Consider the following 27,953-nt stretch of genomic DNA (forward strand, 5'->3'; position numbering starts at 1 on the left):
AGTCCAGGAAGGTACATATAGGAGCAGGTGGTCCTTTAGCCTCCATCTCTGAATGGCCTCTCCCAGCAGTTTCATGTAGATATTAAACAACATGGGGGACAGTGTAGAGCCCTGAGGAACTCCATAGCATAACTGCCATGGAGCACAGAAACTGACCAACAGCACCACCTTCTGTATACGATTGGCCAGGTGGGAGTGGAACTACCTCAACACAGTGCTCCGAACTCCCAACTTAGCCAGTCTGTCCAGAAGGACACCATGGTCAATGGTGTTGAAAGCCACAGAGAAGTTTGAGAGACCCAATGGAGTCACACTTCTCCTGTCTCTCTCCCAGGGCAACAAGGCAGTCTCTATCCCAAACCTCACCCTAAAAGCCAATTGAAATTGATCTAGATAATCCATTTCATCCAAGAGCAGCTGGAACTATTGCAGGGACAACGTGTGATCCAGCCTTATTTGTGCACAATTGCAGCAATGAGGTCCATGCCTTGATCGTCAACACCAGGTGTGGACAGAAAGTAGAACTCCAGATGATTTAGACTTTAAGTGCAAGCATTCTTAATTATTGACTGTGGAGAGCTACTTTCTGCCTACCCCTGCTGTAGACTCTGCAAAATTAGCATTAAAAGAAGCTTTATCAGGGTTATCAGTGATGTCTTTTCACAATCATCTTATGGATTCACCCATCATCTCTCACTCTTTTTTTAAAGGCACATATTAAAAATTTACTCTATGTATTCTACTTAAATAAACTGAACACTAGCCTTTTCAGTGAGCTCTAGTAAACAAGGGATGATTACATTTGATTAGGCAAGCATCAATACGTTGTGCCTATTCAGATGTGAATGGAATCTTTCTTCAGATTTTCAGTGCTGTATATCATTTTCAGCTCTAGGTTGTGATCTAAGAAAAATGTCCTTAAAGCCAGCAATAGCAAAGTGAATGCTATCAGTCTAGGAGGCCTTCAGTAAGAGACAAGAAATCTTAATCCTAGTTGTGCAATTAATTATATGGATTCAATTATCAGTACAGGAGATTAAATTCCTTGACAATCCACAGCACAGTGAGGGACCAGAGCTAATTTTCACTGTTCTCCAGACAAAGAACGGATTGGAGTCCATTCCTGCTGTCCCTCCAGCAATGGAAGGATGTGAGCTGTATTGCCTTTGAGGCAAGGGAAACAACTCTAGAAGAATTCTTGAACCATGATGTACTCCTCCACATATATCAAGAACAGCCCTGCCACTTTGGGTTGGATATTTTGGATACTGCAAGTTCAGGCCTTTCAACTGTAAGGATCCATAAGAACATCAGACTTGAGTTCAAAGTACTTTCCCACATGCAGAGATTCCAATGTCCAATGGTCCCAGCTTTGAGACAGTTATACCACATGAGTCAAGGTATTGGGGGGGGTGTCCAAAGATTCAGCTGGATCTGGATTCCTCAGTGAGGAAGGTACAATCCATAACTCATAAAGATGCATGGTTATTTGAGTCTAAGGTGAAGTCCAAATTAAGTATAGTCTGTGAAGACTGCCTTGTTAGGCCTAGACAGTGGTAGAATCATGCAGCAAAAATGCAGAAATGGAAGATGGGAGATGTCCCTAACAAAGACTTTGGAGGCTATGCACTGATTTAAAATGAAGTTGGTCCTTGTCATTCTAACTCTCTCCCCAGACCACTAGTAGTCAAAGTTGCTGACCCACCCACAAGGCCCCATCTCAACTGTGTGTTTCCTTCTTCCCTGCAGGAATGAGATTTCAACATGAGTGACACCACCCCTCCATTTTCCTGTTAGATTCCTAGAAAATACTGTCAACTTCCATCTATGCAAGGCTGAAGTTGAAACTGAATGGGAGACAATTCAACTCCCACCCTACTTTTGCTTGACAGAGAAACTGGAATTGGTCTTGAAATTCCACAGGACATTCCACTGGCCCATCTTGCCATCTGGCCTGAACATCACATACTAGATCAAGAATCCCCAAATGTTTGGATCACTGCTCATATTTGGAATTCTGGGAGAGTGTTGTGGGCACTTTCAAAAAGTGGCTACCACTGAGGAAAGAGATGAATCCATTCAGAAAATGCTTGCCATGATGGCAGCCATGCAACTTTTTTTCCCCTGAAGGGAAGCTGTTGAGACTTAAAGAAAAGTAGCTTGTCCCAGAAGCAAAGTACAAGGCAGAACCAGATTCTGACCTCCAAAACATGAAACATTTTGAAGCCAAATAAGGATGGTGCAGCAGCTCTCTGTATTTGCAACATGCCAGTTGCAAATAATAATAATAACAACAACAACAACAATATATACTTGAAAAGGTATTAAGAAATAAAATAAAAATGGGAAGGGTAGGAGCCCTGGAAGGCTGCGAGGGAGTTGCACACATTAGTGTCCACAGGAACCACATTGAAGACCTCAGTGGTAAATTGACACTTGTTTGTGAAACCTGACAGAAGTAGCAACTTTGTAAGCAAATGTTGCATGCCATCCCTATGTTCCCTTTCCATGCGTTGCCTTGCCTCCTACTTTTTTTTTTCCTTTTTGCAAGCAAAGAGGAGTGAAAAGTCTCCATCATAGAAATGATCAATCCTCAGCAGGCCAGCTTTAACTCTGTTTCAGTGGAATGGAGGCTGAGTGTCTTTTCATTTCTTGTATCGATCTGATGCCTCTAATGGGACATTGGCATTGTGCTCTGCTGTTTCGTGGGCTTTGTTTTGATTTGTTCTCTAAGATAAGTTTAGGCTGTTTGGTAAATGACTATATTTTGTACCTAATATTGCTGTCTACTCTGCTGTTGCCAAGGTCGTGAAGTTAATAGCCTTATTGTATGTTTGTAGTGGGTGGTTACCTTTAATTTCTGTTAATGATGCGGCAAACAGAAAATGTCACTATATCAATATGAGTAGTTGGGTGGGGCTATTACTTCCCCTTTGTGTGTCTCCTGCAACTGGTGCCAAATACTCTTGAAGCCATGGAAAAGTGCCATTCATGCAATAAATGAAAAAGCTAGAGTGGGAATTTTTTCTAATTTGAAGCACTAAGAGGAGATTTCTAAAGTACAGGAAGTAGTCAGAAGAGGTGAAAATTGCAGTGGATCATGCCACCTAAATACCAATCCCATGCTATCTGCTCTGCCAGTCTTATGGATAGCTTTTGGACTTCTTCTGAAATTATCTGGATGAAATTAGGTCAGAGAAGGCTTCTGATTTTGCTTTAGGCACAATCTCATGGGAAACCTGACTTCTTGTCCCTCTGAAAGGTTTGCTTGTGTAAGGTTTTTCATCTAAACATGTATTTTTAAATATCATGTCAGCTCTACGTTTTGGTTCAGACAGCACAATAACCCACACTCAGCGGCTGAGTATGAGCTGTGTGTGGGTTGCTGTTAGAATGTGGATGATCATTTTGTCAGAACCCAGGTGAGATTAAAAAACATGGTTCACAACCTAACAATGAGCCCTGGATTCTCATGTTTGGGATTAATAAACCATGGCTTGTTATTGCAGGTAGTTTCCAACAATACATAGAAACATAGAAACAGAACAAGTCAGAAGGGCTCTCAGAAGGGCTCTCCCTGGCCATCTATTCTGACCCCTGACTCCAGATGGCTCCACTCATGATATGCCTACCATATGCATGTTTAGCCTATCCTTACACTCCCTCACCAATGGGGCTTCAACCACCTCCTGTGGAAGCTTTGGAAGCCCATTCCATACCTTAGGAGTCCTAACTGTCAGGAATTACTTCCTGGCATCCACCTTGAATCTTGAGCTTTGCTCCATTGGGATGCATCTGCCCTCCTCCACAGGGGAGGAAAGCTCACAACCCACCTCTGCATGACACCCCCTCACATGCTTGTATGTCTCTAACAGTTGCATATCCTTTGGTACTAAGAAGTTCCCACAATAGCCATCTTGTTACCAAGCTGACTCCCATGGCAGCCAATTTATGGAAGTGCCCATGATGGTTTCTCAGACTTCCAAATAAGTTCACAATATTAAACTTATTAATATAAGGTGTAGGCAATATTAAACTAAATGGGTCAATGTCCTATCCTGCTGTAAGGCAGATGCATCACAGGCAGTTGTGTCTACAGCTTCCCCCCACCCCACCTCAAATGCCCAGGATGACACTGGGTATCACCAATACTTTCAGGAGTCAGCCTTGGTTCCAAATCACTTTGAAGTCAGTGGATGGGATGGCCAGGTCTACAAATGACTGCACAGCTTGTGAGCCACCAGTCTGATATTGTGGCCAGATAGGTGTTGAGCCAACTTCCTTGCATTCCACTGTGGGCACCAAACACAGGAGGCTTATTGGATTTGTGACTATTGGTCACTGTACATGGCTGGTGTAGCATGCTCTATTTGTGGAGGACCAATTGTGGAGGACTACGTATATCCTACCTTGGTTGTTTCATCTTTTATGTTGAGGATGTTGAACCTCTTTCAATCTGATGACTGGTTTCCATCACAGAGAATGCCTCAGTGGCTACCTTCTGATGATGGACAAGACCAATATCAGTAACTAAGATGCCAGCTTATTTCAGTCTGATTTCCAGTAGCTAATCCTTAGGAGAGGACCTGGGGAAAGGGGATGGCCATCTGGATTTGGGAACTGCATAGGGCCAGATTTATACCCCAGGTGTCATGCTATGGAATTAATGCCAGTAAAAATGGCAAGACAGAGATGGCAATTTTCAATACTTATTTCGTTGATATATCTGAAATGCAGGCTAATTAGGAAATCCTTTTTACAATTGACTGAGAAAAATCATGTTTTATCCAGCCATTAATAGCACTTTTGTGTTCTCAATAATAAAATAATCTCAACATATGTAGAAATGCCAATTATATAATTTGATACATATGATTTTCCTTTATGATTCAAACTTTTTCATAACCACCTGCTAGGCCCCTCTTTCAGAAGAATACTAAATATGAATTTATTATATTCAACAGCTGTGTTGGGGGTGTTCACTCTGCGAATTATTTCCCCTATAATCTGTGAATATTGTAGCTATACAAAATGGAACTGTTTTGTTTCTTTTTCAGCTGGAAAAAATGCTGTTTTCATTTCATTTTGAATTGTTAAAAAGTTTTTTAAGCATCCGTGATTATATTTGGGATAGTCAATCTTATAATATAAGGGTTCCTGTGCCTTTAATGCTTATGCTAATTACAGAGTATCAGCAGGTGCAGTTTCTCCAACCTGTTCACCACTGCGGCATGCTGAGCTGCACCTGCTGTAATTCCGTGTTGTCCATGGAATCTGTTTTCAACTTGGAAGTAGATTTGGAGGCTGCAGTGCAACTTCTATCTGAGGGCCTATCTAGAAAGGATACTGTTCAATCATTAGCGGGATGCACAAGGTCCCATTCCAGGTTAGGATGCTGAAGCAGCGCTTTCACCAGTAAAGCATGCAAGTGGGACTTCCTTTCCCATGAAAGTTGCTACTGGGCCACCTCAGTTCTGCTGCTGGGCTCCTCTACTTGGGGTGAAGTAGAATCACTCTCCTATTTATGCCTGGGCCCCAATCCAGTGTGGTTCTCCTCTCCCCCACCCCAACACTTGTCATTTCACACACACACAAATTCCCACAGCCACCACTTATATATCATGACTAATAAGGCATGCTATATGGCCATGGCAAACAGACCAGTTCTGAAGGCAACTGAAGGGCCTCTGAGGCCCCACTTGGCTGCTGCAAGGAAGTTCTTTTAACTCCAGGACTCTGAGCTGGGGAGGACTTGTCCCAGCATTCTCTGCACACCTAGGAACACCCCCCTCCCGCCCCTCCATGCAGCCTAGGGTCGTCTTCCATCACTTAGCAGTTTATCCAAGGACCTAGCTCTTAGGATGCTAAAAAGACCTCTAGTCTTATTATTTTTATTATTTTAAGGAAACTATGCCATTCTGGAGTAATACCATGTGTTACAAGCAGTTGCAACAGCCTCTGTGCTTTGTATTGTTTTTTTTTTTTTTTTAAGCCATCATTGGAATTGTCTTTGGTCAAAAGGCAAGGTGGAATATAAGCAAGGTAGAGTCCTTGTCTTCCTGTCCACCTAGGACTTGTGCCTTGCTCGCGTCATGACACCTGATGACTTTAGCTTTGAGTAGCTTTGATGCCATTGCAATTCTATGGGACACGGTCTTGCTGCTCTTCCTTTCTCTGATGGAAAAATGGAGGGAGGGATTTTGAAAGTTAGTGCAGAAAGAGGTTCTCTAAACCTTGTCTGGTGACGTGTGGGATCTTTTCCTGAGATAGTGGCTACCTTTGGACTGACAAAGGGTTGCAAGATGAATTGACAGCCCTCTCCAAGACCACTGAAAGCTGCCATCACTGGCATGTTGCTGATGAGTGCAGTTGTGGACCATCCCCCTTGAATGCAAGCATTGATGCCTTCATGTGTGGAAGCATCAATGCTGAAAGGTGTGACTTGGGGATGCATGTACCAGTATACTTGTTCGTTGTGAACATCTCTCATGATGCACAAAGTGTGATCCTGGAGCCCACTTGTTCCAGTGTAATCATTGCCAGTCTGGATGGCTTTTGTATCCATGGAAGAATTCTGGGAGCTAAATGGCAGGGAAATGCCATGTCATTCTTCATCTCGGGGAAAATGTCTTGGGCCAGCCCTGAGGTAGGGTAAACATTATTAATAAGAGTAAATGATCAAGTAAATATCTATACAAACATGACAGAAACACAATCCTGGGAGTGTGTTGAGTGAGTGTACGTAAAGGAGGGTGGAAATTTTTTCTCAGGCATTGATACGACTGTGACTTTTTAAAAACTAAACAACATATGGTGAGCTTGTTGCAGTGTAATGCTTCTAATTAACTTCTGAGAGAAGATTTACATGGATCCTGGTTTAATGAAATCAGAATCTTGACTCATGTGCAGTACATGCTTGCCTCATGCTTTGATACAGGACTAAAAATTCTGTGAGTCTCTGCTTAACCACATTCATAAAACTAGGATATGTATGGACCTCCTCCAAAACACAACAGTAAAAGTGCACCACATAGTGAGCAAAATGGCTGGCTGAATCTTAATATGTATGAAACTGGCAACATGCCAGGGAAGCAACATGTAGTAAATAAGGTACAAATCTCTTTTCTTTCATTTTTTCCACTTGTACAGCTCTTGACCTTGTCTACTCATTGGATCACATAACAGCAACATATGTCCTTATGACCACAAATGCTGATTAATGTAATTTTCTCTTAGCAGAGTTCCCAGCAAGCTCTGTCACTCACAGCTGTTCCAGAATGCTCAACTTCAGCTGCTCTGTATTGTTTACAATGGCTATGTGTAATTGGCTGGTTTTAAACCAAGAGTAGCTTGGTTTTCTCATTCCTGATAAACAAGATTTGCACGGTTGAACAATGCTACTTGCACCTAACCCTAACCCAAACCCTGGGAAATTTGAAATCCACTAACATGGATTGAAATCCACTAACATGGATATAACAGGGTCTCCCTCCCTCCTTCTTTCTTTGGGATCATCAAGTCATGTTTTGTTGGTGGAAAAGATGAGTATGCAGGAGTTTCTGTAAGGTTCAAGACTTCCCTTTAGACTCTTTTACTCATATTCAGGTATTTTGTTTGTTTGTTTGTTTGGAAATGTAGAAACATAGAAACAGAGCGAGTCAGAAAGGGCCTCCTGAGCCCTCTAGTCTGGCCCCTCATTCTAGCTGGCTGCGCTCACGATATGCCTACCATGAAACCCTTTGGGTCACTTCATGATAATAACTTCAGAATCAGTATGTTAGGCTTCAGAGTATGGTGGAGAAATCATTTTATCATGATGAAAAAGATCAGTTAAGGCCCCAAGAAACCCTAGGCATGGTAAATCCAGTGTAGCAAGAGAATGGTCCTTTTTGTGGGTCTAATACTGACAGAAATGCTACCAATGTTACATCTTTTCTGTGGAGATTTCCATAGGTGTAACTAGGCTGGCAGTGTGGATGTGCCCCAGCTTCTGCCATAGGTGCTGTCCTATAACCCATTCTAATGTTCTCCAGTCCATGAATTTGAGGGCTAGAATTGCTCTCTAGGGAAATGCACAGTTGATCCAGTTACCCAAGATTTGTCTGTCTGCCCATGGTGCCTTCAATTCTTTAATACAAAGGTAGATAACTGATAGTGACAGTGATGGATTACAAAACTTTTCTGCTCCAATTGGGATCATGGAAAGTAATGCATGAAAGCAAATTTTTAAGCAGTGATGTTAATTTAACAATCATAAAGAAAAACTGGTTAAAAGCTAATAAATAGAAGCATTTGGAAAATTATATTAGCATATAAGAAATCAGGAAAATGTCTTCAGAATGCAGAACATTTTGTTAGCCAAAGACTAAGGAAAGCAAGAAGGTGGCTTGCTTGTACAGGGGCATTCAAAACATAGGCTGCAGCATAGGAAAGACTGGACTCATTAAGTTGTTATTCTCTCCAGGAAAATAACTCCTGAGTGCAGAGATAGCAGGGCTTCATAAGCTAGACTTGTCCTAAGCTGCATCTCCTCCAGGTTGCAGCCCCAGTGTGACCACAAATTTAGGGAAGGTTTGAGTAGGTGTTGGCTGTTCCTATGACTTGCAACCTTGATTGTGTCAGCTGTACAGGAACTAAGGGACTAAGATTGAAAGCCTGAACTTCTTATGGACTGTGCATTAGTTTCCCTTGAAATTCTAGAGGCATCTTTTCTGAGGAGGAACCCTAAAGCATTCTTCAGAATTCACATTGCTACATTTCAGTAGGAAGGTTTTAATGTGATAATCTAGTTTCTGTTCTGTGCTTAACCTTTTAATGTGTTAGAATTAACCTTTTAATATGTTAGAGGTTGTTCATAATAGGAGAGTTGCACACTGACTGCATGGCTGTTCTTGATCTCCACTTCATCATTTTATTCACAGAAGAATAGAAGTAATTGTTGAAGGAGACTAAAATACCGACCATAAATCCAAGAAGATTGCATGTTCTTAAGGCTTCTCCCTTTCTGAAAAGGGTCTGAAGCAGTAGATGTTCCTTTAGTCCAAACTGTAAACCAGTTACATGATGTTCTTCTCTTAACCCACTTTAAAAGTCTGAGATTGTTTCACATGCATTTTCTTCCCCACTGTGCTAATAGAATCTTGCCTGAGTCAGTTTATTTTCATGGCAGTGATCTCCTCTACACTCCACCAGACTTGGCATTCTCATGATGGATGTTAAATAAGCTTTCCATTTTTGCCTTGGAAGACCAAGATGGTTTCATAAATCCCTCACATCTATCCATGTGCCAGGCAGCAAGTGAAGAGGGAAACCATCTTTGAACAATGTTTATTGAAATTGATAGTATGGTAGGTTAAGTCTTGCCGTGAAAGACTCCAGGGTCAGATAGTCTTTCAGCAAATCTTAACAGAACTGTAATTCTAAAAGCTCCCCAAGGCAAGTCTGGCCCTTCTCATTCGTAATTGCTTGGATTTTGGCAAACATAGCTCATTCAGACAAAGTGTTTTGTTCTATGCATAATAAATCCCTTATATCTGGACAAAAGTACAACCACCATCATAGGTATTGCTCTGCCTAAATAATCAAAACCATTTAGTGCATTCCTAGTTGTGTTCAGACAGAAATAATTCCAGCAGCTCCCAACATTTCCCAACCAGGATTTACACTATAAAGGATTGGCTCTTGGTTTCTTATACAGTATATTTATCTGTGTTAAAGAATGTCCTGGAACTGGCTAGTATGAAACAAGAATGTGTTATTCTTTTAACACCCAGATATGCTCTGTTTTGAAAAAAAAAGCACTTATATCTCAGTTCCTGGATGGTTTCAAGTTTCTGTATCCAAGAAATATCCAATGATGACCCATTCGATTGGAGGATAACTTAAAGCAAAACCCAAGGATTGAATAATAAGTGTATCCTGCTTCTCATTTGGTCTCTCAAAAAGGGAAATATCAGTGTATGTTTTGACAAGTTGGTCATATTTGTGGTAGGGCAGATTTTAGTGCAATAAAATATGTATGGATGCTTACAATGATGTGCAATTTTAAAACAGTACACAGTTGTACATTGAAAATTTCATTCAGTGTCTGTGTAATTTTCCATAGTGATGGATCAATTAGACATTTCATTATTCAACATTAGAGAGCTATTAGAGACCTTCAGATGCTATCCAAATCTCTAAGGGGAATCTCTGGTTTCCAGTAGATATTTACCGGTATATCCAATCAGCAACAAAAACATTCTGGGAAATCATACTGAGCATTAGGATGATATTGATGTGTAAAAGCCTTAAACTAATGGCTTTAGCAGACAATCAGTCTTATGTATAAACTGTTCATATGGCTTTCTTTTGATAATTTCCATAGTAAACCACTGAGAGGTTAAAAATACTAATGTTGACTAAGTAGTTTTCATAATTAGATAATATTTCATGTCTTAGAGTGTCATGGATTTGGTGCTATGTGATTCTTTCTAAGAATTTCTAATACATGAAGATTTGTCCAGTCTGGATGAATTATTTAAACATTAAAAACAGTGATATTACTAATCCCATGAAAAAATAATCCCTCTGTTATTGTTATTGAACAGTATCTCTTAAAAGACATACAGTACAATCCATTGAAGGAGACTGTAAGGAAAGGGGAGTCTTCTACTTGTAATGGAAATCGACCCCTACTGGAACCATCTAATTAATAAAGGGAGGGTGAACTCCTCAGATGATCCGGAATTTTGCATGATAGTTGGAGGGACACCATCAAAGGCTTGCTGCCACTTGAATCATTAGCAGGGAGAAGCAAGTTCAGCATGGTTGCATAAAGCCAAGGTTGCAGTGGTCACAGTGAAGCCTCTAGATGTTGCCTCCAGAAATATTGCAAGCTAGACTCATTGCAAAAGTTAAGCCTTCATTTTTTCCATTTTTTCCAATGGAACTATGATACAATTTTGCTTGAGAAGACTTGGACAGCCAACAAATGCATGATCAATGGCTATCATTCTTATAGCATTGTGGCAACTTCAGGTGCAGGCTCTGGAAGGCTGAAGGGTGGTTTGGGTATGTTGGTATACCCTTGCCTGTGTGCACGATATACACAATTGCACTCTCTGGACCACCAGGCCATGGCTGTCTGCCTTGATCTAGGCTTTGTAACTGCCCTGGTAGTTAATATCTATCTTAATTCCCAACAGGCATAAGTGAACATTAAGATTTGGGCTGATCTAGCATGTTATACTGAAGACTTAACTTTGGATAACTCAGTAGATAAGGTTCTTTTGGGAAGCGACTTCAATGCACAAGGCAGCCCTAATGACCATTCCCTAAGAAGAAAGGCCAAAGGCTATATAGCTGACCAAGACGAGGTACAAATCCACACTTGCTACCTGCAACTTTCTAAAGATGGCAAGATGAATTTTGCCAGTTCTTGTTTAGCAGAATTGGCCAAACGTCTTAATCTTCATATCCTAAATGGATCTACATGAGGGGATTCTCCTGGAGAACTTACCTTTGTGGCTGGATTCAGGTGAAGCACTATTGATTATATTTTGATGAGTGATAATTCATTACACTTTGCCAAAACTTACAGCAGGGGTCTCAAACTTGCGGCCTGCGGGCCAATTGCCAGGATGGGCGGGGCACGGGGGAGGGGCCTAATGGCCTTCAAAGCGCTGGCGGCACCCGGGCCGGCCACGGGATGAGCAGCCCACCACCACCGCGGTGGTGGAATACTTGATGCGGCCCAGCCTCACCCAGACTCTACTTCCAGCAGCCCCCAGGTAAGTTGAGTTTGAGACACCTGACTTACAGGTACTTCCTGAATTAGATTTAAAATTTAAATGTACACTATCTGGGATTTTGATGTTGTTTCTTTGATTATGCTAGTCATTGACTGTATTAATAAATTGATTGAGATTCCATATGCTTGTCACTCTCATAAATCTTGTTAAGTGTTTTTTGAGGCTCAGTCCCATGTTCTGACTGAGCAGGATTCTACAGGGCTCAGATCAAGGCAGCCAGGCAAGCCTGATGTCAGAGCACCTAGGAGAGTTGCTATAGCCTTGGATTTACTGTGGTTGTTGGGAATCCTTGTGTTTTATGGTTGCTATTTTATTATTTCTAAGTTTAATCTAATGTGATGGTTTTAAGCAATAAGCAAGCTGAGGCCTGAAAAGGCAGTGGTTGATATATGGATGGAAAGCACAATAATGTTGAACCAAACATGGAAGCCATCTCTTGATTTTACAGAATCTTTGATAACAGAAATGTTTCTTTTACACAGCTTATTGTTATGTTCTTTTGCAAAGAAGTAGGTACAGAGAAAATTTAATTTATTGCTTTACGTGTACAGTGAAAAGCTATAAATCTCGGCTCCATTTTGCTTGTGTGAATGATATGTTTATCATTTCAGTGTTGGATGATGAGCTTGATTCATGTTGAAATCATTGGAAATAGTTCCATTGCTTCTCTGTGCTTGGTAGATGCCTGCTGGTGCAGTGTCATCTGAAGGATCGTTCCATTCGTTTCTCTTGCTCTCCAGTCCTGGCACTATTTTGCTGCCAGATGAATCTTTCAGGAATACTTATATGGTGACATCTAGTGGCACTAAATTAATCATATTTGAATGTTCCTCATGGATAGCCTGTTGCAATCCAATCAGTTTCTGGAAGTATCAATTGGGTAGTTTGGGTTGACATACAAAACCTAATGTCCAGATTTCATTAAAGCTGTGGTATTCATTGTCTTCTTTTATGTCTGTCTCAGGGGCAGCACTAGAAGACTGTCAGAGTGGGCCTGTGCTGTGGGTCCAAAATCCTAATAGTGCTACAGTTCTAACTTTAGGTGAGCACACATCTAGGGGTATTGCCTCTCCTAGAACAAGGAACACACTGAGGATGCCTTGTTAAATGTCCTTTACTAGTTTACCTTGGAGGGCGAAGGGGGTGTTTTCCCACATTCTCAACTAGTAATGCTGTTGAAGATGGTAATACTCAGATTCAAAATACAAATGCCAGTGCACCATATGGTCCTCTTTCACTCCAATGAAAACATTATAGAGGCCAAAACTTTTCTCTGACAACCTTCTCCTAAATTAGCTTGTAATGGGACAGAAGTATAGGTTCCCTCATTCTCCCTCCCTCCCTCTCTCTCTGAAGATGTCTTATTTCCTTCCATCTTCCTCTAGAATGTTTTATCAGTAGTATCTCAAGCACAAAGACCCCCAGTTACTATAGTACTCCATGGAATTTGCATCTGCTGTTGCCTTAAAGAGCAGCATTTCCCTGGGCTCTGTGTATTAAGAACACAGCTGCTGAAGCATTCTAGGAACTGAAGGAGCAAAATGTACCCTCCAGAGAGAAAGCTCTTGTTGATGCCACTAGGTAGCTGTGGAGGAATAAAAGGTGCTAGCCAGATAGGGTCTAGGGTTTTGTGGCAGTTAAAGGAAATGGGATGATTTCAGGGAGGTACCATGGCTCCCTGTTCTCATTGGGAACCCATGTGGTATTCAAATTTAGAAATGGCTTTGAAAAACCAGCTGGTTCAAAACAGGGTGAGTGGGCATGGTTCAGTTTGCTGTCTCCAATGCCAAGTAAAACCCACCAAGCAAAACCCATTGTGATTTGCATAGAATGAAGATGAAAGTGGGAGACACCAGTGCACTTAAGGCAAGTTCACATTTATTGTTGTGTAATTCAGAAAACAATTCTTCATAAATATGTTTCTAAGAACATAACCTCCTATATAGTAAAACAGGTGACTCCTCTGTGGATTTGGTATTATAGAAACTTAGTTAAATTTAATTAATTAACCAATTAATTTGTTAAACATGGATGATTAATCAATGGGGAAAACTTTCCTTGGGAGACAGTTCTACATTGAACTGATGATTTCATTCAAAAGGGGAAGAAGTTTAATCCTGTTGATTTATGGGCTGATTCCCAAAATGGTGTGCTTAACAGCAAACCTAATTGAAGTGAACGGTTTGTGGCTCACAAGCTTAATTTCCTATAGGGAATATAATGCACCAGATTAAATGGATTCAGTCTCCTTTGGATCAGGTCCTTAGCAAACATTTTTGTTGCCTGATATTAGATGCACAAAAAGATGAATCAGAGAAATCAATTCGATTGAGTACAAAGCCTTTCATACTATCAAGGATAGGCTCAAGAATATAAATAGTCTCAATTACCAAAAAGGCTTTCTGAACAGCAATAAATTAGTTAGAAAGGAAAATAGATAAAAAATCACACACCTTTTGATGAGAATTTCTGTTCCCTGCGGGGGGAAAAAATAGAGTTTGATCTACATCATCCAAACTTTGCAGTTGCACATTCTAAATAATCTTCATCTTCCACCTGTTTTTCAATCTAAATTCATACCAAGGTATATGTATACTACTTCCATGGACTGTGAATTACCTGTGTAAATTACGACTGCGTACACAGTCTAGCCAAAGTTAGCCATACCAAGCAGTCCAATCCTCTGTGTATTTACTTATTCAAAGTTAACTTTCAATGGAACCTGCTTCCTAAGAACTGTCACATTCTAAGGGTGGAAGTAGTCTATACTTTATACCTGGACAGTTTGCCACTTTATACTACCACCCAGTATACTATACTGGGCAACCAGTATTCATTAAAATAATAGCCGTTATTATTTACTGAGAGCCCATGTGGTGTAGTGGTCAAGACTGTGGGACTGGGACTCAACCATGGAGCTAACTGGGTGAATTTAGGCCATCACAGACTTTCAACTAAACCAGCCTCACAGGTTTATTGTGAGGATAAGACTGAGAAGGAAAATTATGGAACCACCTTGAATTTCTTTTAAAAAGTAAGATAAAAAGATGGGAAGAGGAGAAGAGAAGAGAAGAGAAGAGAAGAGAAGAGAAGAGAAGAGAAGAGGGATTTAAAATTGCTTAGATGTCTTTTTTCAGAAATGACTCAAGCGAGCATCTAGTCAAAACTTAAAACATTTGAAATATAACCATAAAACAGCAATAAGATGTAAGTAAAAGCACCAATAGCCCAAAGAAAGCTACCAAAGCCTAAGCTGGTTTTACAGATAGAAAAGACTTCACCTTTTTGTGAAAGATACAGTAAGCTGGAAATGGATCTCCCCGGGAACACTGCTATACAATCCAGGACTGAATCAATCCATTTGATTGTACAGGCAAGTGACATGTGGAGCCATTCAGGAGTTTTAGTATCCTGAACCAAGAGGGAATATGCACACATCCTGACCCAAAGCCATCTGAGCAGAGCAGCCCTTTGTTTCCCCAATTGTGACCCCTTTTTTCTGTTCTGTGCAAGTAAATGGTGCAAAAACTACTATTCTTTTCACCTGTATTCAGTGTAAGAATAGGACAGCAGTCAACAACCCTCTGGAGGGGAAGGGAATGGGTGTGCATCCAGATAAATTTCATCATTGATAGCAGAAGATACAAAGGAAACCAATCTGTCCAAATAACTTGGTAATGGCAAAAATGGGACTGGCATCTTAACATGTGTGTGAATGGGACAATAACCCAGGCAAATCACATTTTGTAAAATTATTTGAAATATACTCACTGGCTGAAGAAATGAATAAATTCTTTATAACAATGCCCTCAGCACTTAATATCCTTGCAGAGCACTTCAATTAAAAACCAATTATAAAGCTACATTTTTAATCTTTGATGAATGAATTAGTTGTTTAATCACACCAATAAATCAATGGATGTTTCCAGCCTAGTGTTTTGCATCTTTAATACCAATGATTCCTTATATTGGTCTGGGACACTGCCATACATGTAATTTTGTGCAATATTTGATAGCCAGTTTATTAATTAGTTTTCTTTTTTGTCAAGTTGTTTTTGTTCTTCTGCTGGATTTCTGTTTTCTTTGTTTAATAATAAACATGAATGTGCATTTCGGAGGACTACACTATCTAGCTGGTCTCTCCAAGCACCCTGAAAGACATTGCCCAGTATTCTTATAGCCAAATTACACATGAACGGTTGAGGCTGAGTAAAAAGTGCCAAAGATCACTCACTCTGTTTATGGCTGATGGGAGATTTGAATTAGGAAGGAAATAGCTCACATACCATCCTTTTAGAGAGACCATTCATGCCATTCATGCCATGAACCACTGTGTGGTTATTTCCATTAAAAAAATAAAGAAATATCAGATATGAAGAGCAGCTAGAACAGTATGGGATAGAGGAATTTGATATTTTGTTTGCTGTTGTAGTACCAATGCAAACAGAAGGTCCTCCACATTCTGTTTAGAAACAGAGTGAGTCAAAAGGGCTCTCCTGGGCCATCTATTCTGACCTCCAGCTCCATCTGGCTCCGCTTATGACATGCCCACCATGTGCATGTCCAGCCTATCCTTGAAAGATTCCAGTTCTTTGCATTGGAAATAAAGCTCGCATAACAGATATGAAGGACCCCTGAGCCAAAATGGAAGCATATGTTCTGTGGAAATGTTCACAAATTCCCAAAACAGCATTTTTAAAATGCATTGTTTTGAAAATTAGCATTCTCATATTTTAGTCGATGGAGGAGAGGTGTTTTATTTATTTTATTATTTATTTTATTTGGAACACTTATATGCCACCCCATTTGCAAAAGCCTCGGGGCAGCTTTCCAGAGGTGTTCTGGAAAATGCTTACAGAATTGTGCAGTTTTCTTTACGAGAAAACTGAACAAAAACATACAAGCAAGCAAAAAGAAGCTAGATAATGAATTAGAACTGGAGTGAGCAGAACCAAAGTTTGAAATAAAATGCAAAGTACTTTTCATGAGATTAAGGATCCTTGGTTCTCCCATAAGTAAGCCACCATTTACTCCAATGGAAACTTTCATTCTAAAGGAGGTATCAGTTTCAGGAATCCCAGTTTGGATCAGGATCTCAGCGGGTGGGATGGTTAAAGTCCTCCTATCCACAATTCAGATTTATCTCTGTACCTCCTATTGGCTAATTGTGTATAGCATCAAATCCTGAGTAATTATAGGATTTAGGACTTTGTAGTCATTGGTTATATAAATTCAGTTGCATAAACTGCCTTGATGCTGAAACAGTATGAAAGGGTGGTTGATAAATTTCAATCAATGTCAACTTTAGAAAAACTGTTATTCAGTTCTTTCATAGCTGGCATCTTGCTCACAGAAAGATTAGGTTTATTAAAGGAAAAATAGCCTTTCTTTTTTGGCAGGAGTTTGTGTGACTGTAGCCAGCTTAGGGATTATCTAAAGTTTTTGTAATTAACTTTGATGAACTGAGGCTATTATTGACCAAGTAGGTTCTTTAGAATAAAGATCATAATTCAGTATTTTTATAGGATGAAAAATTGATTTTGATATTACTCATGGCTGCATATCAAGTAAGTAAAAGGGAGCATTTTTTTTTCTTTTTTGGCTCATTATTAAAAGTCAGTGCTATTTTTAAAAGGGTGGTCCCTATATGTAATGGAGAGATAACATGCCAAATGAAAAATAAACATCTTTATTTTTCTTTATTTTATTCACAGTAGGATTCTGCAGACCTGAGGATGGTAATGACTACATAGAATATATCACAAAAGGTCTAACATTGTTGATAACGATTCATAAAGTATATTTGAACAACTGTCAAGAATACTAACCTGGTGTGAAAATAGTATTTTGCTGATAAATATCTTGAATGATCAAGAAGTTTGCGTTTATCAATATATGAGTCCAACATTTAATAATAATATTAATGATGATGAACTAAGGGGAGAGGATGAAACCAGCAAAACAATTAGTTTATTGCAGTTAAAATAAAAGTGTTTCTGCACAGTGATTCAGACCTGCATTACACTGCTCAGAGAGAGTGAGAGAGATCCATGCTTTTGAAAGGAGAACATGTTATGCAATTTATCCAGTTGAAGATAACAGCATGTATACAGTGCATCTTTACAATTTAAATCTGAAGTATATAACTGCCACCATGATTGCTGGGTATAAATATTCCAACCTGTGACTCCATGAATGAATGAATGAATGAATGAATGAATGATATTATACAATACAAAAATAATGCAACAATACATTAAAATGCAACACAGGAATAACAAAACAGTTTGGTTCAAGAAGGATATATGTAGGAATTTAATCTTACTCTATTTTGATTAGTTTTGATATGATTAATTTGCCCCATTGCAATATATTGAAGTTGATTAAAAATCCACAGTTGTGTAATACCATTAATTTAGTGCAACCAAAACTCCACAGAAGTATGTGACCAGAACCCTTCATCAGGTGAAATGGAACAAGTTGATTACATAGAATGGTTGTGTGCGATTGTATGCAAGTGGTGTTCCCTAATGCTATTCTGTTTTATTGAGCCCCCTTTGGCCTCTGGGCAACATCTGGGGAGCACTAGAATATCCCGGATCTGAGATTGGAGGCAGTGCTACAGAGTCAGGGCTGGGAAGACACACTCCAACTTGGCCTTCTCACTGCTCAGCCAGCATGGAAAGAACGACATTGACTGCTCCTTTGAAGTCAGGAGTTCACCTTCAGGGAGTGGTAAAGAAAGCTTGCTGGGTGGTGGGGAAGTGGAGACTGCAGAGGCCAGGGTATGCCTCCTCTGACCACCCAAAACTGATGCCTACAAATAGACTTCCAATTAAAATGCAGATTGAGAGGAGCCAGGAAGTAAAGATTGCCTCCATAGCTCTTTCTGCTCTGCATTGGATGTCTGTATGTGCTGAGTTTATGGCTATTGTGAGTGGATAACTTTAATCTTGGTAAATATTCAGAGATTTCTATAGGATAGAGATATACATAAATGAAAATTTCAAAAGCCAGGGATGGGGGGTGCAATAGAAAAGCCCTGAATTTGAGCCAAATGTAACTTCCAGCCAAATTTGGGGGCATTTCTATTTCTTCTTGTTATACCCTGCTTTTTGCACCACCAATCCAGATGAAATTTTATGGAGGATTTGCAGCCCTGCAAAGTTTTTGTGGCATTTTGGCTGATCCTAATAAAGGTAATTGCCCAACTGTGGATGTTGCATTTTCTACCTTCATGGACCAGTGCTGTTCTCTTTGTTTGATTTTGGCTGCCAAAGGGCCTTCTGAATTTTCTGCAAGCAACAATATATGCTAAATGGAAAGAAAACAGAACAAGGCCTGTCTAAGCTCAGGCCTTTTCCCTTCAAGTAAAAATATTAAATTTGGGCACAAATACAGTCTTGGTCTGCCTTGAATGTTATTGGCTGTGCAATATGTTGGCTGAAGCATTTCTGCTTTCTATAGTCTGTTTTAGTATTTAATTTTTCTGTGCTATCTGATGTTCTTACTGACTTTATTACCACTCTGGTGGGCTTAATTTTCTAAGCACCCTTGAATAAGAATTGCATAGAAAAGTGGAGTATAAATACATAAATACATGCAACCAAGTTGAAGTCCAATGGGGTTCCGTGTAATCTTCCAGCCTTGAAGACCTCCTGGCATCCTAGCAAGGGTATGAGAAATGCAGAGGGTAAAGATCACCTCCACACTTAGCCTGCCTTGCAAAAGGGTTAGATGTTTAATTTTATCTATGCATCTGGGGGCATCTATGAGGAAGAAAAGCTGAGTTGTCACCAGGATACATCATATTTTGTACCCTTCCCTCCTTCCACTTTGGAACCACCATTAAAGCATTAGCTCTGAGGTCAAGGGTGTTGGAAAGGCACTCTGAATTCCAATGTTCACCTCTGACTTCAGAGCATGCTTTAAAGCTTATTGCTGAGACCCAGAATTTTCCTAAGGCTGCCCAGACAGTATCCATCAGCCATCAGATTGTGTCTAAGTAAACTTTACTTTGGAGCTGATGTATTTTCTTTCAGTGTAGCAATTCAAGCATTTGAGTCCAACTTCCATATAGGCATTAACCATCTCATCCCTGGAGGACTATGCGCAGGGGGGATTACACATAACTAGTGGTGCATGCAGAGGACTATCTGGATAAGTCTCTTTGTGCTTCATTTCTCTTACCAAATGGTTAACAAAAACTGCAGGCTGTAACCTAGCATTCAAGAAGCATGAGCGGCTCTCGTGGATTTTGGTGATAATTAACAATAAGGAACTACAACAGAAATATGGCCTAATAACCTTGGTTGTCTTGGTTTGATAGATTTTGAAGCTATTTGAGCTCAGTGATTGAAGCAGGTAGTTTGCGAGGGCTCATGACATTTGGATAGAAGTGATGTGTGGAGCTGTGACATTCAGGAGTCTTGAAGAACTGCGTTCTGTCATTCATGCAATGATGATCACAGCCTGTCAGAATCCTGCCTGCCTTGATAAAGGCTTTAAGTAGAAACAGCTGTGGGGGGAAAAGAAAAGAATGTTCATAGCAGGCACACCTACAGTAAAATATTCACTCAGGGAAAGTGTGATGGGTCCATCTTTCTGACCTGTGAATTGAGGCGAAAGGGTTGCAAGTATTAGATGCATCAATTTTCACTGGCTTGCTAGTAATAGAAAAACCACTGATAATACCTAGCTGAGTTGACCCATCTCAGCAGGATTTGGATATCAGAATGTGGCAAATGTTTTGAGCACTGGAGTAGCCCGGACTGATGTTACTATTCTTGCATTACATTCTGGATCTGGTTACCTTGGTTGTATTTTAGCCCCACTCCTTTCAAGTCATGCCACCCTAACGGGGACTAATATTGGATGCAACCCAATGTAAGAGCACCATTGCAAAAGGTGATGGCAGTCCGGGATTTTGACTGGTATTTCCTGTCCAGATCGCTTATTTCATAATAGTCATGGGCTATTCTTGTTACTTCCTGCTTAATTAAAGACTAAGGAGTACTTTTTTCAATATTTATGTTCTTCTTTCACAAACTGTTGGTAATATTATGTAATGGTTTTCCTGTTCTATTCTGTTAAATGCTGATGTCCAGAAACTTCAGATTTGAATGCACAAAAAGGGTAGAACATAATGAAAACTACAGATGGGAACTGTTGACATAATATTTCTATGTGGAGGGCCCCAGTTCAATATTCCAGCCAACAACACATGCCTTCCAGAATATTCCATTTTCTTTTTCTTGTGTTTCTTGTTGCATCCCAATTTTCAGTCAACACTTTGTGCAGACTGGATTCTTTCAGTCTTTACTGAATTCTTCAAGACCTTATTGAAACACTTGGTATTTTTTGAAGCTGCTGCTGCTTCTTCCCCCTCCCCTCGCCTCCCCTCCCCTCGCCTCCTTTTCTTTTATTCTTCTCCAAAGAATGGGGTTCCCCTATGCCTGCTTGATTATTTATGTATTTATTTATTCATTCTAATTCTTTCTATATTCCTGAAACCAACCAAGGCAGTTCACAAGCAAGTCTAATATGGAGACTATAATCAAATAAAAAGATACTAAAAACTTTAAAGGCTGTAACTTCCCAGATGTGTTGGATCAGTGGAAAGGCTTTTCTCCCCTGTAAAGGTCTTATTACTGCCTCCTTCAAGCAAGAGGGAATGTTGCCCCCTATTTGCAGAGGATGAGGTTATGCCGTACTGACTACATACACAGCCGAAGTGAGAGAATGAGTTTGCTGTCAGATTGTAGAGCAATAATGTGCTGGCACCACTTTGGGACTCTTTTGAATGTTTCTAATAACTATTTATGTATGTATTTATATATTTCTGATTGGATAACCTCTCAGGTGAACTTCAGGAATGGTCTAGACATAATCTATCTTGAGTTCAGCAAAGTTTTTGACATAGTATAACATGAGATCCTGATTAGCAAACTAGCTAAAATGTAGATGTAACAACTATCAGTGGATCCACAGCTGGGTGCAGAATTGAACTCACAGAGTGCACATCAATGGCACTTTCTTAAACTGGGGAAAGGTAACAAATGAGGTGCTTCAGTTTCAGTATGACACTTGGTGCTCTTCAACATTTTTTCTAATGATTTGGATGAGGAAGTGCAGGTAATGATTATCATATCTGCAGATGATACCAAACTGGATGGGATAGCTATTATCCAGGAAGACAGAAAGAAAATCAAAGGTGATCTTGATAGGTTGGAGCACTGGGCTGAAAACAGCAGAATGAAATGTGGCAGGAAGAAATGCCGTTATGCAACTAGGAAAATGAAACCAAATGAATCATTACAAGAGGGGGAACACTTGGCTCAGCAATATTGGAAGTGAGAAGGATCTTGGAATAGTTGTAGATCACAAGCAGAATATGAGTCAACAATGTCATGTGGCTGCAAAAAGGGCAAATGCTCTTTTAGGCTGCATAAATAGAAGCATCATTTCTAAATCACATGAAGTACTAGTTCTCCTTTACTCAGCTCTGGTTAACCCTATCTGGAGTCCTATGTCCAGTTCTGGGCACCACAGTTTTAAAAAGATGCACACAAGCTGGAAAGGGCTCAGAGAGGGGCAACGAGGATGGTCCAGAGACTGGAAACAAAGCCCTTTGAAGAAAGATGGAAAGAACTGGGAATGTTTAATCTTGAGAAAGGAAGACTGAGGGGAGATATGATTACATTCTTCAAGTTCTTGAAAGGATGTCACAAAGAGAAAGGAGAGGACAACAGGCTCAACTTACGGCAAGTCAGATTCTGGCTAGAGATTAGGAAAAATTATCTGACTGCTAGAGGAGGACGACAATGGAACCAAGGACACAGGGAGGTTGTGGGCTCTCCCACACTGGAGGTGCTCAACAGGCAGCTGGGTAGCTATCTGAGAGAGATAACTTAATTCGGTGTCCTGCAAAAGCAGGGGGTTGGACCCAGTGACCCTTTGTCCCCTTCCAACTCCATTCTTCCATGATTCTATGATCATGCAAATATTTTTAAAGAATCAGGAGTGGCAGATATCCAGGCAGGTGCCAAGTTAGGTAGATCCCATTGCAAGAGTAGGACTGGCTTGTATAGAAAGGTAAGCGTGGGTAAGATGTGAATTATTAGAAATACAGCAAGTGTATAGAAAAACAACTCAAAATACTTATTATTAAATAAATATTATTTTTTATTTATCTTACTATGTACACCCCTCCCCAATTCCCATAGAGTCTGGATCATTTACCAGAAATTAAACTGTCAGCGACTCAGTTTGGGGGGGGGGAACCTAACTAAAATAAATAAATAAAATTATTTAATGACAGCAGTCATTGTTTCAGGCACAATGCCCTGTTCTGCAGTGGTGCTTTATGAATTATGAATTATGTGAGCCTGGAAAGCCTAAGGGTGACAATGGAGCACCAGTGTCGGTGATGTATTGTCATTTCACTCTCTGGAAATGCCTGCTTTCCCTTGCTGGATTTCTTAAATTTAAATCATGCCACTGGCTGCTAAGATACCAGCCAGACAAATATGAAGTTAGGGGAAGCGAGGTAATCAATAGGAAAACAATAGCACAAGTTGTAGGTGTGTCTGCGTTTAACTCAGGTGAGCTGTTTGAACCCAGCCATGTCTTCTTGTTACCAGTCTGGGGGATTGAGTGACACCTTGAAGCAGACACCCTGTTTTCCAAGTGTGCTATGCTTAGCTGAATGAAATGAGAGTGGAGAGAACAGGTGTTCAGAGAGATTTTACATGGCTCCCGTTGCTAAGGAAACCACTTCTTTTGGCAGCTGAACATGGGCCACGTCTGTCAAACTGGGGGAAGCAAGCAAAGGAAAAGATTAAACATACATACAGATTGGAGGCGCACATTTTGGCCAACACAAAACTGCTTTTGAAATGGGGGGGTATCATAAATTTGAAAGTATTCTGGATTAAAACAACTACAACAACATTAAATAGGTGTTACAGGCACACACACCTAGCATAATGTTGGCCTTCCTCTGAGAAAAATTGCAGAAGAATATTATCTTGTTTTAAATGCTACACAATTGTTTTAGATTAAGGAATGCACATGAACACTGCAAATAACTTGGTTTTGGCAGTTCTGGATGAGGACAGAATCTCAAAATGTACACACATGCCAGGTATCCTGAGAGTCTAAATACAGACTCATATAGTGGCATTTCATGATTAAGGGTAGAATCCTATGCATAATTAGACAGAAAAAAGACCTATGTTTTCCACCACGGTCAGCCAGCATTGCTCTGGCAGGTTGGAGTTGTGGACATCTTCTCACACTGAGCATGGATGAGATTTCACTAAAAATAGAGCAAGTTTATTTGAAATACAGCTCCCGAAATCACACCTTAAGTGGAAACTAATTAGAATTTCACATCCTGGAATCACATCTAGTGCTTGTGAATCTGAGTATGTGACAGCTCAGTGGTCAGCATGGAAGAAGTCATCTGTCCCAGAAATTTGGATAACAAATGCAGGCCCCATTGCTGGCACCAGCTCCATCAGGCAGTTGCCTACAGCCTGAGCCACTGCCACCACTGTCAGCATCGCTGCCTCTGGCTGCAGCAGCAGCTTGGCCTGCTCATTGAGTCATGGCAGCAACTTCAGTCACAGGCCAGCCACCTCTGGTGTGGCTGCTGCTGCGGCATAGCAAGCTGGAGGAAGGGAACCAACCGAACTCTGGACCCCTGTCAGAACTGGGGACCCACCATGTTACATGGCTCAAGGCATAAAAATGCTGCAGCAGGTGGCCTGGAAGAGGAGCAGGAGGCAGCTGGTAGTGGCAGCTGCAGCTGCATGAGAGCTTTCAGTGGGCAAGTCCCTCTGAGGACGAGCACCCTGGTGGCTGCTTGGAGTGTTGCTGACAAGAGCAGTGTGGGCTATTGGGAGAGCAGGGTGGTGCAGAATGTCGTGCAGGGCCCATTGAGCATGCCAACTGAAGAGCTTGGCAGAACTTCCCAGCGAGATTCTTCACACCCTGTTTAGAATAGATCTCCAAATTTTACCTAAAGATAAACTCAATACATATGTGGATGTTCACAGTGATTTTACATGGATCCACTTGCTAGGATCCTTCTCTGTGGAAACATGCCCCCCACCCCCCACCATGGGGCAATCAGAAGCATGCATTTCCCCAATGGGAGTCACTCAAATAAATGTTAAAAGTCCGGTATGCAGTGTGTGTGTTGAGAATCTACAGTGTACCTAAGAATACGATTCTCTGAGTCTTACATTTTTTAAAAAATGAGTAGCCTTAAAGGTGTGATTCTATGGCTGTAAGACATTGTCTAGATGGCCACAGGATAATAGATGGCCCCACAGCCAAGCTTCACGGAGCACTCCAAGGTCAGTGCTGGGACTCTGAATTTGGAGCACCTTCCCTCCCAGCTGGCATGGCTCTTTCTGTGATGGTTGTGGATCCAGGGGAACAAGACCAGCCTTGGAGTGGGGATGGGAAGCATACTGGGGAGCAGAGATGGGAGAAGTGAGGCATTGCCATGCCATGAGGATTCCTAGTGGTTCCCCCAGCTCTTCTCCTCTTGGAACACTTAGAAAGTCAAAATCGGTCAACTACGGGCGTGGAAAGCTGAAGGGCACTGTGGCAATCCTCACCGTGCTTATTCCTCAGCCCACTGGATGCTTGTAACCCTACAACATCAAAGGATTGTGAGCGAGCACAATGGATGAAAGTGGGAGATGACACAGTCTGTCATACTTTCAATTGCTTCTAACAACAAGACACTGACATGCTGGGCAGAAAAGTTCTGGATCTACAGGTGTAAATCTCTAAGATCGTACAGACTTAATGTGAAGGGCAATTCATAAGCTTTATACCTGCCATAATGCTGCTTTTCTTTCCTTAGGAATTTTCGTCTCGCAGCAGACCATCCCTGGTATCTATTTACAAATACAGCTACTGATGAGGGTAGAAGTCAAAATGTTTTGTTCTGTTTTGAAATTACTCAGCTGTTAGTCTGTCTAGCTTCCACATGCATGTGCACGTGCACATGAGTGCGCACACATGCATGTGTGTTAATTCTTAGTAAGAGCTTTGGGCTTTTTCCACCCATACCAATCTGCCATTTCTTCATGTATGCTGGAGTTATTTTCTGCTCTGGTTCTAACAAAAATCAATACATCTTAGAATCCTTCGTGGACATAATATAGTCTTCAAAGTTAGTTCAGGTTGTTAGTATATCTTGTTTTTGCAAAGAAAAATCCCAGAATGTCAACAACAACAGCAGCGAAAAAGAAAAGAGCAGACAAAGCAAAACCGTCTGTGAGACCCCAATGAAATAAAAGTAATTTTTTATTTTGCTCTCATATTTGAATTATCATTCTATTTTATTTATTTTTGCACCTGTTACTACTTTTTCAAATATGCTCAGCATGCATGTGGTTCCAAGGTCATCTGTCATTATGCCACTAATGAGGCCTAGACCCTTAAAAATGTTGCTGCAACAAATGTTTTCAGAAATGATTAGCTGCCATTCTTTCAGTTATATTCAATTCAGTTATATTATATCCAATGTCTGTTCTCATTGCTTTCCTGTCATTTGTATTGAAGGCCAGGGTGAAAATACTAAAGGAGTTCAGTATAGTTCTTTCACACAGCTGGCGTGAGTATCCATATCATCATCATATTGGAAGTGGACCAATGAAGGCACCATAAAACTCACATGAATCAACACATCCAATAGGAATATATGCTGGTGTGGACAGCAGGGGTCTGTCTGCCATTACACACATTCCTCTGTCAGTGGAAGATTCTGAAAAGACTGGAGAATGAGGAGTGGTTTCATAAACTAATTCAGGAGGCCACCATCAAATTGGACACTTACTAGGCTTCCCCATGGAGGTGGAGGGGCCACAGGGGGCAGTGATGCCTCAATATTTCTTCTCCTGATGGGATCTGTCATCTGGGTCTGATGACTTCACCCTAGAAGCACCAGCAGCTCAAGAAGGAACTCATAACCATGCCAGTATTTGAGTTACTCAGGAGTGAGTTTTTTCCAGGAAGGGGAATATAGAACTGCACTTAGTGTAGAACAGTTTAAGAAACATTCCAAGCCCAAGTGGAGGACAGCTCATGAGTTTTCCTCCCCTCCCTCCCTCCCTCCCAGAAGCTAGACCTTGGAAAATGACTAATAATGCAACAAAAAGTAATTCATAAAAGCAACTTTAAAACAAATATAACAGTGAAGGGAGACTACAGAAACAGGAGGCATGTGGCCAGTTGATATTACCCAGCAAGGTTTTTAGAGCAATGAAAAGCCATCTAGGAGGATATCACATGAATCCCCTTGGGGTATAGAACTGTAAAGGGTAGGTATTGCTGCAGAATATTGTGGTATTTTGTTTTATCATTCCATGAGTTTGTTTTGTCCTATAGTACATTCTTTCTAAATGAGATGTTTTACCATTTTGCACATGTACTTATGGATTACAAGAACACTATGAAAAGCAATCCAAATGTAACTATATAATGGTCACATTCCCAATCTATGGAATGTGCTCCCCAAAGAGGTCCGCCTGGCACCGTCATTATTTGCTTTTCAGCGCCAGGCCAAGACCTTTTTATTTAAACGTCATTTTAATTGTTAACATTATTTATTGATTTTATATCTTTGGCCAGGATGTCTCCAATTATATTGTTTTATATGGTTAAGGTGTATTTATTTATTGTTGTGAGCCGCCCCGAGGCTTCGGCGAATGGGGCAGCATAGAAGCTTGCTTAATTAATTAAATAGATAGATAGATAGATAGATAGATAGATAGATAGATAGATAGATAGATAAAATATACCTTCTCTGACCTCCCTATCAACCACAGCTAGGATGGGGGCAGGACACTGAAAGTATCATACATGAGAAAAAAATGTTTTAGCTCTTCTGATCTCAGGTTATTTAGGGCTGATGAACAGCAACTTGATTGGTGGCCAAAACTGGGCCATAAGCCAGAGTAATTTGTGTGAAAGAAGAATTAAAGGTTACATAAAACTGTCCTGAGAAAAACTTTAGCTGCTGGAATTGTACACACTTGAATATGGGCAGCATTCATGGGTATGTCCCTATATGGACACTATCTTACAGCTAAAGTTTGATGCAGCTAAAGTTTATATGACTGCAGTCAGATCTGTGCA

This window comes from Varanus komodoensis, unplaced genomic scaffold, assembly GCF_004798865.1.
Source record: "Varanus komodoensis strain SLA01 unplaced genomic scaffold, ASM479886v1 scaffold17, whole genome shotgun sequence".
NCBI classification, from domain to species: domain Eukaryota; kingdom Metazoa; phylum Chordata; class Lepidosauria; order Squamata; family Varanidae; genus Varanus; species Varanus komodoensis.